Source organism: Lissotriton vulgaris, chromosome 10 (assembly GCF_964263255.1).
Source record: "Lissotriton vulgaris chromosome 10, aLisVul1.2, whole genome shotgun sequence".
NCBI lineage: Eukaryota > Metazoa > Chordata > Amphibia > Caudata > Salamandridae > Lissotriton > Lissotriton vulgaris.
Window position 1 is genome coordinate 1,078,662,206 of NC_141698.1, and position 12,382 is coordinate 1,078,674,587.

The window sequence follows — 12,382 nt, forward strand, 5'->3', positions numbered from 1 at the left end:
CATGTGTATGCACGCTGTAAATTCGCCGTATAAGTAGCCTGCTACAAGGTTATTTGATTGCCATACTGCAGTGGCCTTAGAACACCTTTATTATGTCAGCGTCACTTTAAACCGGTCTTTCAGCAAAAGATCAACATCTCTCAAAGATGTGCATCAATCAGAGACCAATTTCACCAAGCTCCGACTCTCTGACAAGCTGAAATTAAAACAGATTAAGAGTCAACTATAAGGAATTGCCTTTTTGTATGATAACCACTCTGGCTTTGGACTGATATCTTCGATTTTGCTTGATTCCTCTTCCAAAACTCTGGAACTCTTCGGCAATGATCCAGGCCCAACGGCGGAAAAAAGAATCTTAAGATGGCGACCAAAGGTGGGAGCTTCCGAAGGAAGCACGTCGACATAAACGCCCACCTGGGCCACAAGAAAATAAAAAAATGAAAAAAATACTACAATTCCAGACCCAAACACTAGATGCCGGAATAATGCACAGCATAGTGAATCCAGAAAGATTCACGCCGCAAAACCTCTCTGGCTTTGGACTAATGCTGCGGGTTTTTAGACTCTGAAGTGCACTGGGCCCTGCTGATCAGGCCCAGTGCTCTGACCCCTCAAAGTGTATGTACAACTGGCTAATCTCGGATTGGCATATTTAACTTGCCTATAAATCTCTAGTATATGGCACTTCCATGTAATCGGGGGACTGTTAGTTATATGTCACTAAAGGACTGCAGCACTTATTGTGCGACCACTAAAGTGACAAAGTGAAAACATGACTCTAGGCCTTCCATTGCAGCCTAGCTGGGCAGCTTTTAAACTGCAAATTCGACGTGGCAAAATAACCCATTAGCAAAGCCTAAACCTTCCTTTTGATATTTATAAGTCTCCCCTAAGGTAGGCCTTACATGCCCACAAAGCATGGTGCATATTATTAAAAAGCAGGACATGTTGGTTTTATGTTTTACATATACTGGCGCTTAAAAGTCGGGGAACACCAAAATCATACTTCAAGGTATCAAATTAATATTTAGATCCATTCTGAAATATTGCCAAAGTCTGATGAAAGGCAACTATTAATGTACAGGTGGATTTAGAAGTCACCACATTCCTGGCTAGTTTCCAGTAGCCATTTCTGATTAAATCCAGCTGCGGTCACCCAAGACAGTATGCTGCCCGCGTGCGTGGATGTGAGAATTACTCTCAGGAAAGAAGAACCAAGGGCATGGTGGTAGGAGGAGGAGGTGTGGCTTCTTCTAACAGGATGGTAAGGGGGTTGTACCCACATATAGACCAGCTTCAAATGGGCACCCACATGCCACAGGCAAATTCGAGTCACACTTTACCTGTGAGGAGAGGGCAAGCTAGACAGGTTGGCATCTCACCCAGAAAAAGAAAGAGAAAAACTGGTTGCAGAACTGGTTTTCCAGGGCGATTTCTTCATTAGATTAGCTACAACTCAGGGATGTGACCATAACTGACCCAGGGAAGAAAGATTCTGACATGGATTTGAGCAGAGGTGTACTAGGAGATTGTTTAGTGCCAATACCCCAGGAAGTGATGGAAGAGTGGGAAGGGATGGCTATGGGAACTTTGCTGTTATTGGTTAGAGAGTCCTCCAAACCCACAAACTCGAGACTGGCAAAAAAATACACTCTTCAGGACACTGCTGGACCTGTGAAGAATAGAAGGACATCCGCACATGTGGACCTCGGACAGAAGGCTGCACCAAATAAGGACTGCACCTGCTGATACAACAGGACTTCAGAAAGAGGATTGCTCCTAATGTTGACTTCATGGAGAGAGACCCCCACGTCTCAACCAGCTCCACGTGTGCCAAGGATAGAGAGTGGGCTTTAAGAGAGAGTAGGCTAGCCTCCTGTGAAGTACCAGGAACTCAAAAGCCAAAGGAAACCTGCATCTTCTGTAACACACCTGACTAGTTACAACTGGACCTGCGCTGAGCCACACACTGGTGTATTCTGGGAGTTCAATTTCTAGCCACCATGAAGGTCCTGGCCCCGCAGGTTACAGCTGGAATATAATCTTTCCCTGGAAAGAACTGCAACTAAGGAGCTCAGATAACAGTTTTTGACAAAGAACCAGGGGATACCACACAATCGCTCCTCAGCACCCTGTCGACACCCTCCTGGGCTGCCGACATCAGATTTCACCCGCTGGAAAGTGTTGCTGGTTTGGGAGTTGCATGAACAAAAAAACTGTTTCTAAGTACAAAGGTACAAGCTTGACCAGGACTAACCCAGTACGTGCATCCGACTGGAGCTCTGTCGCGGTCAGCCTAAAACGGACTTTGGCACCGAGACTCAGACTATTGCACTGAGAGTGAAATGGGATTTAAGAAACTTTCGAAAAATGTTAACTCCAGTTCACCACATCAGATTTTTGTTGTTTTGGTGTTTATTTAAAGATATAAAGTATATACAATTATTTAAAAATTAGAGTGGATTTTTATTTTGTTGTCTTTTTTACTTATTGACGGTCTTGGTATATACTTTACACTTGTTTCCTTTGATTTAAGCCTGGTTGCTTTGTGCCGCAGCTATCCAGGGCTGAGCTACGGTTTAAATTGAAGTAGCCTAACTGGACCTGATACAGAACAGTGATATTATTACTTGGAGAGGCCTCTCGACCACCACAACTAATAATCCACTTTCTCACATCCACTTATGCTAAGTCATGTAAAGAAAAGGGAGATGACCCCTGCATTCTACAGCACAATATACGAGTGCCAATGGACAACGTGCATGACCCCCAACCTGACGCCGCCTTTTATTGGTCATATTCGGAGCTTTCACTGGGTCTCACTGCAGCTACAACAGTGGTTTCCAGTGAGCACCTGAGTACTCGCAGCTCCTCCTGCTTGCGCCTTGATCGAGGGGTGACTTGCTTTACTAAATGGAGAAAACAGGATAAACAGGATTCAGAAACTTTAGTAAATCATAAGGGGACCTAGGCTTGGGTGTGAACTGAATGCAAAAAGTGAACTAATTGTGAAATGTGGGGTTCAGTTATCTCACTTCATGCAAACATTTTGGTAAATGCTTTGAATACTACGGCTGTGCTTAATTTTGCGAAACAGGAAGTGACATCAACAGGGTAACAGGAAGTGCCGTCTGCAGATCCATTACGATAGCAAAGATGCCAGGTAAATGGATGTTCTCTTCACATAACTCGCAATCCTAACCAGCATGTATTATTCAGAGAATTTTGTATTGTGAATTCACAGGTAATTTTGTACCTAGTTGCAGCAATGGCTAATGAATAAGACATATCGCTCCCACCCCACCTCCTGCAAAAGCCACCCTTTCAAGCACGATTACAGGCCAAGAGAAAACAAGCATTAATAAGCCAATTGGTTTCGCTTATGCGAGAGCTATTGGTTTGGTCAATTTATTTTATAGACATGTTGCACAGCAGTGTTAACCACAAGCAACATGGCTTAAAGTCAAGCAAAAAAACAAGCATTTGCAATGCAATAGGTCTTGCATTTACGTGAGTTTAAGCTATTGGCATTGTAAATGACAATGCCTTTTATTTATGTTTTTAAAACAAAACAAAAATAAAAGGCATTGTTATTTGCAATGTAAATAGCTCAAACTTGCGTAAATGCGCGATCTATTGCATTGCAAATGCTTTTTAGATTAGTGAGTAGAAGCTCTCAATTTCGGCCCACGTGGCAAATTTATTAAATAAACAAGCACCGTCGCTAAAGTGAAAGCGGACTGCGCTACAAATAAAAATTCTGACTTATGAAGAAGACCATGTAACGCCACAAGTATAAGATCCAGTCCTCATGGGAGGTAACAAATGCTGACAGAGCGGTAACAAGGAGGGACTAACAAGCATTGTTTTCAATCAGAAGCCAGCATTTACCAAGGACAATTCCACCAGCCAATCAAAAATATGGGCAGAGAGAAGGCGAGGCTTCCATAGCATACTTGACTACTGCATGCCTCGCAGAACATGTGTGCTGCTAGGCTTGACCTAAAAAGTGCCATGACGTGGCCACTATTGACCTGCCATAGTGCTTTTTTTAAACCAAGCGAAAGGGGATCTAAGCCACAGGAGGGAGGCACGGCGAGAGGAGAGTGGGAACAGCAACAGAAAGGGGGGGGGGGGGTTAGGCGGATGTGTGGAAGCTCAATGAATCTCTTCCTACCTAACAAATGAATGTGTCCTTGTGTAATGTAACTGGTGCTCGTGTTAAGCTCTTAAATATCTTAGGTCAAGTTTGCACTATATAAAAAACAGCCAAAAAATAAATAAAACAAAGAAACACGAAAGATGTGTGGGGGAGGAGGGTAAGAGCGGCAAAATTGGGAGTGGACAGCAACAAGTGGGAGATGTGGGGGGGAGGAGGTAGGGTAGCAGTAATACAAGGGACAGTGGCAGGCAGGTGGGGGAAGTTGGTGGCGCGAGGGAGGGGGAGAGTCCAGCAAAACAAGGGAGGGGCTGGGACAGACTCCAGACATGCACTCTTTTAGAGTGCATGTCCAAAACTAAAAAAAAAAAAGTTTCTGCAGGGGCATGCAGCCAGTGGAAAGATACTGCCTGCAGACAGGAAGCTGTACTAAGTCCATGCACCGTGCTTGGAGGAAGCAGGAAGGAGCAGGAGGCACTGACCAATCAGAAGCAGGGAAACGAGAGTGATGTGGAAGCCAACAATTGGTAAGTTATGTTAAGTGATGGCAGACTAAAAGCCAGTTGTTAAGCTTTTTTATGGTACCAATACAGTTTGCAGATAGCGCAATATTATGTTTAGAGCAGAGAATCAAAAAGCGTTGCTCAGTTCTGCGCAGCCCATCGCTAGTCGCCCCTCCTGTGCATTTATTACAATTTAGTACCACTTAAGAAAAGTTAAATAAAAAACTATAATGACGACCTGTTTGTACTTTCAAACAATAAAGTTGTGCTTCTAAGCCGATTCCTACAAAAAGTCTGATCTAAATGTGCTTGTGGAAGAGTTTGGTGCCCTCTGGTGGCATGTAACAAAATAACCATGTTTACTGGATGATGTACAAAGTTGCAGGTTGGTGGGACAGGTTTGTCTATGGCCGCATAATTACTGCCTCTCAAATCAGGACCTTGGAGCCAAGCAAGTTCTCATAAATTTCATGTCCCATCGGTGTACAAAAATTATATAACTCAGCAGGCTAATGCAATTGAAGTTAAAATTAGTTTTACTGAGGCGAGCATTATTACCACAAATTATATAACATTGGAAGTCCATGGGTTAGATCAGAGGTTCTTAACCTGTGGTGCGTGGACTCCAGTGAGACCGCAACTTATACTTAGTGGGTCCGTGTCTGATTGGAAATTTAAATAGCAGATTAATAAAGTATATCAGAATAAAAGAAGCACAAATAGAAAATGTTAAAACTTTCTGTGAATGTTCAGGCATTTGAAATTGGGAGGCTAAAAATGAAGTTGGTATGCTTATCTGCATTTGTGGGAGCTGCCCCGCTGCATACCCAATAATATGGACAATGAGTGGCCTAAGTTGGAGCACAAATAAAGAGGACACATTAGAAGCAAAAAAGATGACACTAGAGTCTACATTTTGGTTTGCCTTTTAAAATCAAAAACTTAATTTAGAAAATCTTTAACTTTTCCATTAAAATAAAAAATTCGATTTTTTAATATTTCTTTGTGAATTGAATTAAATGTCATCATTTGTGAAGGTGTTTAATGTATACTTGCTTCTGTGTTTGTGTTCTTGTTTTGTGGTTCAAACTTTAGAAATGGCTTAGACTGGTTCAGGGTAATGACTCAGTGAGGGTCCCCGGATTCCGGTAGGGATGCAGTGGGGGTCCCAGAGAGGTGAAAAGATTAAGACCTGCTGGGTTAGACTGTACCTTGATTTGTTGAGGTAAGAAGGGGAGAGTGGGGATTACAACGCTACCTTACTTCCGAAGATAACGGAGAGAACTTTTAGGCTGGCGATTTCCACAGCTAAGACAGGCGCCAATATAGATAAAGCCAGGATTTCACAGCTTTCTTAGACCGCACCATGATCTGTTCTTTCCGAAGGTTCAAAGGCCACGTGTTCCAACAGAAGAACTGAAAACCTAGCACTTGGGGTGTTTAAGCTTTTGCTCCTGGGCCCTTCTGCTCACTTAGTGTTGGGATGCCTTAATGGGGGCAGATGTTGCACTCTAGAAATACACTCATTCATTCATTAAATGTGTTCCTGCTATTGACTCTAAACGTATCCCAATCTCCTGGCCAGGTACATCAGAGATTTCTTTCAGGTTTGGTTTCGCCACATGAAGTTACGAGTGACCCAAGAGGACTACAAAGCCCTACAGGTGCCAAACGGGGCATGATTTAAGCATGTGTCTCTATGAAAGATCCTATGCTGGAGAAACGAGTTACTTTCACACATTCCGGGTGGTGAATACTTTTACGCATTATAAACTATAGCGCTTTAAGGGAGTCAACCATTCGGACGAGTCCTCACTCCTTCTTAAGTGAATGGCGATTCCTCTCTCCCTCTGAAAATGTAAGGAGAAGACATTCTGGCAATGTTCTCTACCTCTTTCCTCTAACCGAGAAATGAAAACCGTAATAGGATTTTGATACCATAAGCTACGTCAGCGAATCCGTCACCTTCACTTACGGCACACTGAGTTGAGAGTTCATTACCTGTAAAAGGGCGCCCCTAGTGGACATGAAATAAACTCGGGAGTTGAGAGCCTACGATCGTCTGCCCTTCGGGCATCCAAATCTCACACACACTTCAAACATGAATAAAGAGATATTCTATGCCTACCGCTCTACTTTGTGAACTCCTACTGTGATTTATGAGTGCCATATTAATTGCACATTACCTTACCTTCCTAAGCCCATTTTGTCATCGAGGGATAGATTTAACAAAGTCCAAGTGAGAAATGCACCGATTGTCGTCCCCTCCCCAGCACCTCTACCCCCAAATGAAGTTGTTCAAGGCAATGTTGTGTTGTTCAACCTCAAGAGGCAAAGCTCTTGGCAGCAAGCCTCCACTTGTCATTGCACTGTGTCCTACATAACACTAACATAGCAGGCTGTGCACTATACTTTCAAAGCAGAGACTGGTGCTTGCTACAATGGTACAAGTGCTGCCTGGCCCTTGTCCTGAGACATCCAAGAAGGTCATTCAAGTTCACTCGGTCATTAGAGGAGTGTGAGGAGCGAGGAAGCAAATGACCAGGGTGGGGAAATGGGGAAGTTAAGGAGAAAAGTGAAAATAACGGAAGGTATGCAATGGAAAGGGAGGTGGGGAAAGGGGAGGAAGGTGTTGCATGGAAAGCGAAGAAGAAAAGAAGGTTGGAGGATAGAGCTGGCACTAAAATGGAAGGGAAACTGCAGGGAAAGGGTGGGGAGGTATAAGAAGTGAACGAAAGGAGGGATGGAAGAAATAAGTTCATGAGAGGAAGAGACTCGTGGGGGTGAAAGAAGGGGAAGGGGAAGGAAATGGTGCATGTGGTAGGCTAGGGAGGGTTTGGGTACAGAAGAAAAGGGAAGTGAAGGAAGGAATGGCGTTCGAAAGAGGGGGAATGGACAAGCGTTGGGCATGGAAGAGATGGAGAAGGAAACAGGAGAGGTCAGGGAAAGGTTACAAGAGGAGGTAATGGAAATGGAAAGGAGCAAATGTGTTAGAGAAAAGGAGCGGCAGAATGAGGGCAGAAAAAGGTGTGAAGAAGGAAGGGGAAATGAGGTAAAAAGGAAAGAAATGGAAGAGGTGGGGTGAGGGTTAGATGAATGTGTGGGGTTGGACGGGAAGAAAGGGGAAGGGACTGGGCTGGAGATCAGAGAAGGGTGAGAATAAGGGAAGCGGAGTGGGAAGTGGAGGGGAGTAAAGAGGAGAGAAAGGGAATGGATTCAAAAAGGAGAATAATTCGGTTGAGAATGGAAGAATTGCATTGGCGGGGTTAAGAATGGTTTAAATGGGGGTGAAGACGTTAACATGAAGGTAAATGAGGATTTAAAGTCAGTTTTCGGTTTGGTTTCCAGTTCAGTTTTCGTTTGGTTCATTTACTCACCTTCTCCCATTGCACCGCTACCTCCAATTATTTTTTGGAGCCTGCCCAATGCAGCTTCCATCTTCCTAGTGTCTCCAGCTGCAGTGCACAGCAGTGGTCCCTCCGGTCCGGCATCCTTGTGTACAATGCTGCAGCCCCCAGGTTACCAGCCTTTTATAGCAAGGGCGAGTCACAAAGGGCCATTTCAGCATGTCATCAGACGACACCACTGTGGGCGATACCACGCTCTCCATGTTTAAAGGGGGATTAGGATCCGATTTCTTGACGACATCCATCTATTATCACATAACATGATCCAGCCATGAACTTGTAAAGGAGCTCCCCCTCCCCCAAGCTACCAGATATTACGCTCCAACTCCTTTCCTGTCTGCTGCAGTGACGGCCTCCCTACTCGTCGTCGAGACAATCACAATTCAGGGTCAGTGATGTCATAAGTGTTCCATTCCAGGGGTTTCGCTTCTGGTGCTGCAGTGAAGGCCTCCCCTCTGCACGTGCGCGGCTCCTGGACTCTGTAGTGTTCCGACGCGCGAGGTGGCATTCCAGCCTATCCACGCTGTCGGGAAGGGAGAGCGCTGACGCGTGACGTCAGACGCTCGCGGGTATAAAATAAAGGGCATGGCCTCGGCGCGGCAGTCGGAGCCGCATGTACAACCAAGTTGCCGGCACTTGTGATTATTAGCGCGAGCGCGCTATTTGCATATATAGCGTTAGACCAAACGCTACACAGGCGATGAGGGAGTGTTTATGAACTCACCAGGGCTGATACCTGCCCACTGCTGTGCGGAGTGTTCTGCTGCTAGATGGTGTGCTCAAAGCGTGCAGGAGCTATCAGGAAGGCCCAAAGGAGGTCGCTGCTGCTGTGCCTGAGGACGGAGGTGTGATTCCTTCCCTTGGGGCCCCTGAGACATTACCCCACACCAGCCCAAGGGCGGGAGAGGCGCGTCATGGCACCTTCTTTGACGTCCTGGGCCAGGTAGCGGTCCCATGCCTGATTGCAGCACCAGGGCCCATTTAACGGGGATGGAACACTCTGGCTGAACACCCTCGGTGAGGGAAGTAGAGTGCCCGAGGGAGAAGACACAGGGCGTCGCTTGGAGTCACGACTGCCAAGGAGGAAAGGGTAGAACGAGGCCTACGCAGCACACTGAGCACATGCCAAAATGGCGTCGATCCCCGCCCTTGAGCCGTTCATCGTTGATCCCTTGCCCCGCGCTGGAGAGATTGGACCGATCGCCTTCAAATATATTTCGAGGGGGCAGGCATATCCAGAGAAAGGCGCAGAGCACTACTACTCCACCTGGGATGCAAAGATATCCACCGCATATATAAAACCCTCACAGAAGCAGCGCCAAAAACATACCTCACGCTACTGACAGCTCTAAATATCCACTTTGAACCTATGGCAAACAAAGACTACGAAAGATTTATCTTTCGCCAAGCCAAGCAGGAGGCCGAAGAGTCTCTAGATGCGTTGCATGGCCGACTGAAGGAGCTAGCTAGCACATGTGGGTTCCGTGTCGAGCAGGAAGAGATCCGAGGACAGATCATCCAAGGGTGCTACTCATCCAAACTCCGAGTCACCATCCTCCAAGAAAACGGCAAGCCCCTGGCGGACATCCTCACATTAGGCCGTTCGAAGGAGCTGTCGCAGGCGAGGGCCTCACATATGGAAGCAGCCCTACACCGTCCCATCAAGACGGAGCAAGCCCACGTGGCAGAGAAGGTGAACGTGGTGAGGCCCAAGGTGAGACAAACAGGAGGTAAAAGCGACCATTGATACAGGGGCGTCCATTGAGCTGATGGCCGCCAACATCTACCACCAGCTACGCACTAAGCCTCCGCTACGAGAGGTGAAGATCAGAGTATTTGCGTATGGCCGAAAGACGCCCATCCCACTTATCGGATGCTTTAAGAAAGAGCTGCAACACGGGGAGACGAAGATAGGCACCACTATCTATGTCACAGAGGAAGGCAGCGGCATGCTGCTGAGCAGGCAATCAGCCGAAGAGTTGAAACTGATATCGTTTGCCATGGCAGTACTAGATGAAGAATTGGATACCATCATGGAGGAGTTCGGCGAGGTGTTCAAAGAAATTGGGTGTTTGAAAGGGAAAGAAGTGTCCTTACACATCGATCCATCTGTACAACCAGTAGCGCTGAGGCACAGGCGAATCGCATTCCATCTGAGGCAGAAGGTCGAAGAGGAGCTAGAGGCTCTAGAAAAACAAGGCATCATAGAGAAAGTCAGCGGACCAACCCCATGGGTGTCCCCGATCGTTATTATTATTAAAAATTTTATATAGCGCGCAGTTACCCTTGGGCATCCCAGCGCTTTTCCAGACAACATCAGATGATTGCCAGGAAGCCGAAACAGCCCGGACAGGTCCGCATCTGTGTGGATATGCGCCTCCCCAACGCCACCGTAAAAAGGGGACGACACCTAACGCCCACCATCGATGATATCTTAGGGGAATTGAATGGGGCAAGGTGGTTCTCAAAGATGGGCCTCCAATCAGGCTATCACCAGCTGCCACTCCATCCAGACTCGAGGGACCTAACCACCTTCTCTACACATGTAGGCCTCAGACGGTATTGGCGCCTGAATTTCGGCATCTGAAGTGCAGCCGAGGTATTCCAGAACACCATTAGAGAAGTCCTCAGCGGGCTCCCCGGCGTGCTAAACGTGAGCGATGATCTGCTGATCTACGCGTCAACAATTGAAGAACACCACCAGAGGCTGAGGGGAGTCCTCAAGAGAATCAAGGAGTCAGGCCTTACTCTGCACCGGGAAAAGTGCCAATTCCTACAGAACAAAATTAATTTCTTTGGATACACGTTCTCAGATCAAGGAGTGGCCCCGGACCCGGACAAAGTGAAAGACGTTCAAGAGGCCCCTACCCCAACAAACATTTCAGAAGCAAGAAGCTTCTTGGGCATGGTAAATTTCTGCGGACGTTTCATCCCTGACCTCTCCAACCTTACCAAGCCTCTCAGAGAATTGACAAAGTCTGCGACCACATGGCAGTGGGGCCCCGAACAAGAGCAAGCCATCCGAGCAACGAAAGCAGCCCTGTCGGCGGACACCACCTTGTCGTACTTTGAACCTGCGAAGCCCACCAACGTGGCTGTGGGCACTAGCCCCTATGGTCTGGGAGCGGTATTAGCTCAACTTCAGAACAACGGCGAGTGGGCGCCCATCGCCTACGCCAGCCGATCCCTAACCGAAACAGAGCAAAGATACTCGCAAATTGAGCGAGAGGCCATCGCCTTTCATTGGGCCTGCAGACATTTCCATGTATATGTGTATGGCCACCATTTCACAGTGGCAACTGACCACAAGCCACTCATACCTTTCTTCCAAGGGTCGGCATCAAAACCTCCACCCAGAATCGAGAAATGGATAATCCAGCTGCAAGGATACGACTACCGAGTGGAATACAAACCGGGATCCACAAATCCGGCAGACTATCTGTCCAGGCACCCGCGAAAAGCCACCAAGGAGGACACAGAAGAATACGTTCGTTTGGTGACCAAAAGATCACGACCTCTTCCCATGAGCCTAGCCGCCATCATCAAAGCCTCAAAAGGAGACGAATGCCTTCAGATAGTTGCGGATGCAGTCAAGTCAGGAGATTGGAGGGCTATCCAAGAGTCTTTGAGCAGGAGGACGCCCCAAGCCAGAATGACACTGGAATCCATCCTGAGGTCAAGGGAGAACTGTCCGTCGACAGCCAAGGATGTCTTCAACGAGGCCCCAGATTAGTGATGCCGACCAGCCTCACCCAGCAGGCAGTAGACCTAGCGCACCGAGGACACCAGGGAATGGTGAAAACCAAAAGCAGACAGAGCCAAAGTCTGGTTCCCCGGAATGAATGCCATGGTTGAGCAAACGGTGAGTACCTGCAACTGGTGCCAAGCGGCGGGGCAGGCGGATCGCCCTCACCCAGTGGCGACTGAAGAAAATCCCCAGAGACCGTGGGAGTGCGTGAGTGCGGATTTTGGGCACCTCCCGGATGGACGCTACGCCCTAGTCATCCTCGATGATTTTACCAAGTACCCGGAGGTGGAAATAGTGGGAAGCCAGACAGCCACTGAAGTGATCGCCAAGTTTGAGAAACCCATCGCCACACACTGCATATTTGAGGTGGTCAAAACGGACAATGGACCCCCCCCTTCCAGGGGCAAGAGTTTGCAGAATATCTAAAAGGGTGGGGAATTCATCATCGCAAGATCACCCCACACTGGCCCCAAGCAAATGAGGAAGTGGAAAGGTTCATGCGCACCCTCAATAAATCAATACGCATTGCCTTGGCGGATGGATCTCCACTGGAGAGAGCGATTTA

The 12,382-nt window shown here is 47.2% G+C and overlaps 1 protein-coding gene across 2 annotated transcripts in view; it reads right to left on the minus strand.

Annotated features, from left to right (window-relative positions):
- LOC147689342 (ubiquitin-conjugating enzyme E2 E1-like) overlaps positions 1-12,382 on the minus strand; it is a 400,187-nt gene that overhangs the window by 7,563 nt on the left and 380,242 nt on the right. The gene's annotated exons all lie outside the window — the stretch shown is intronic.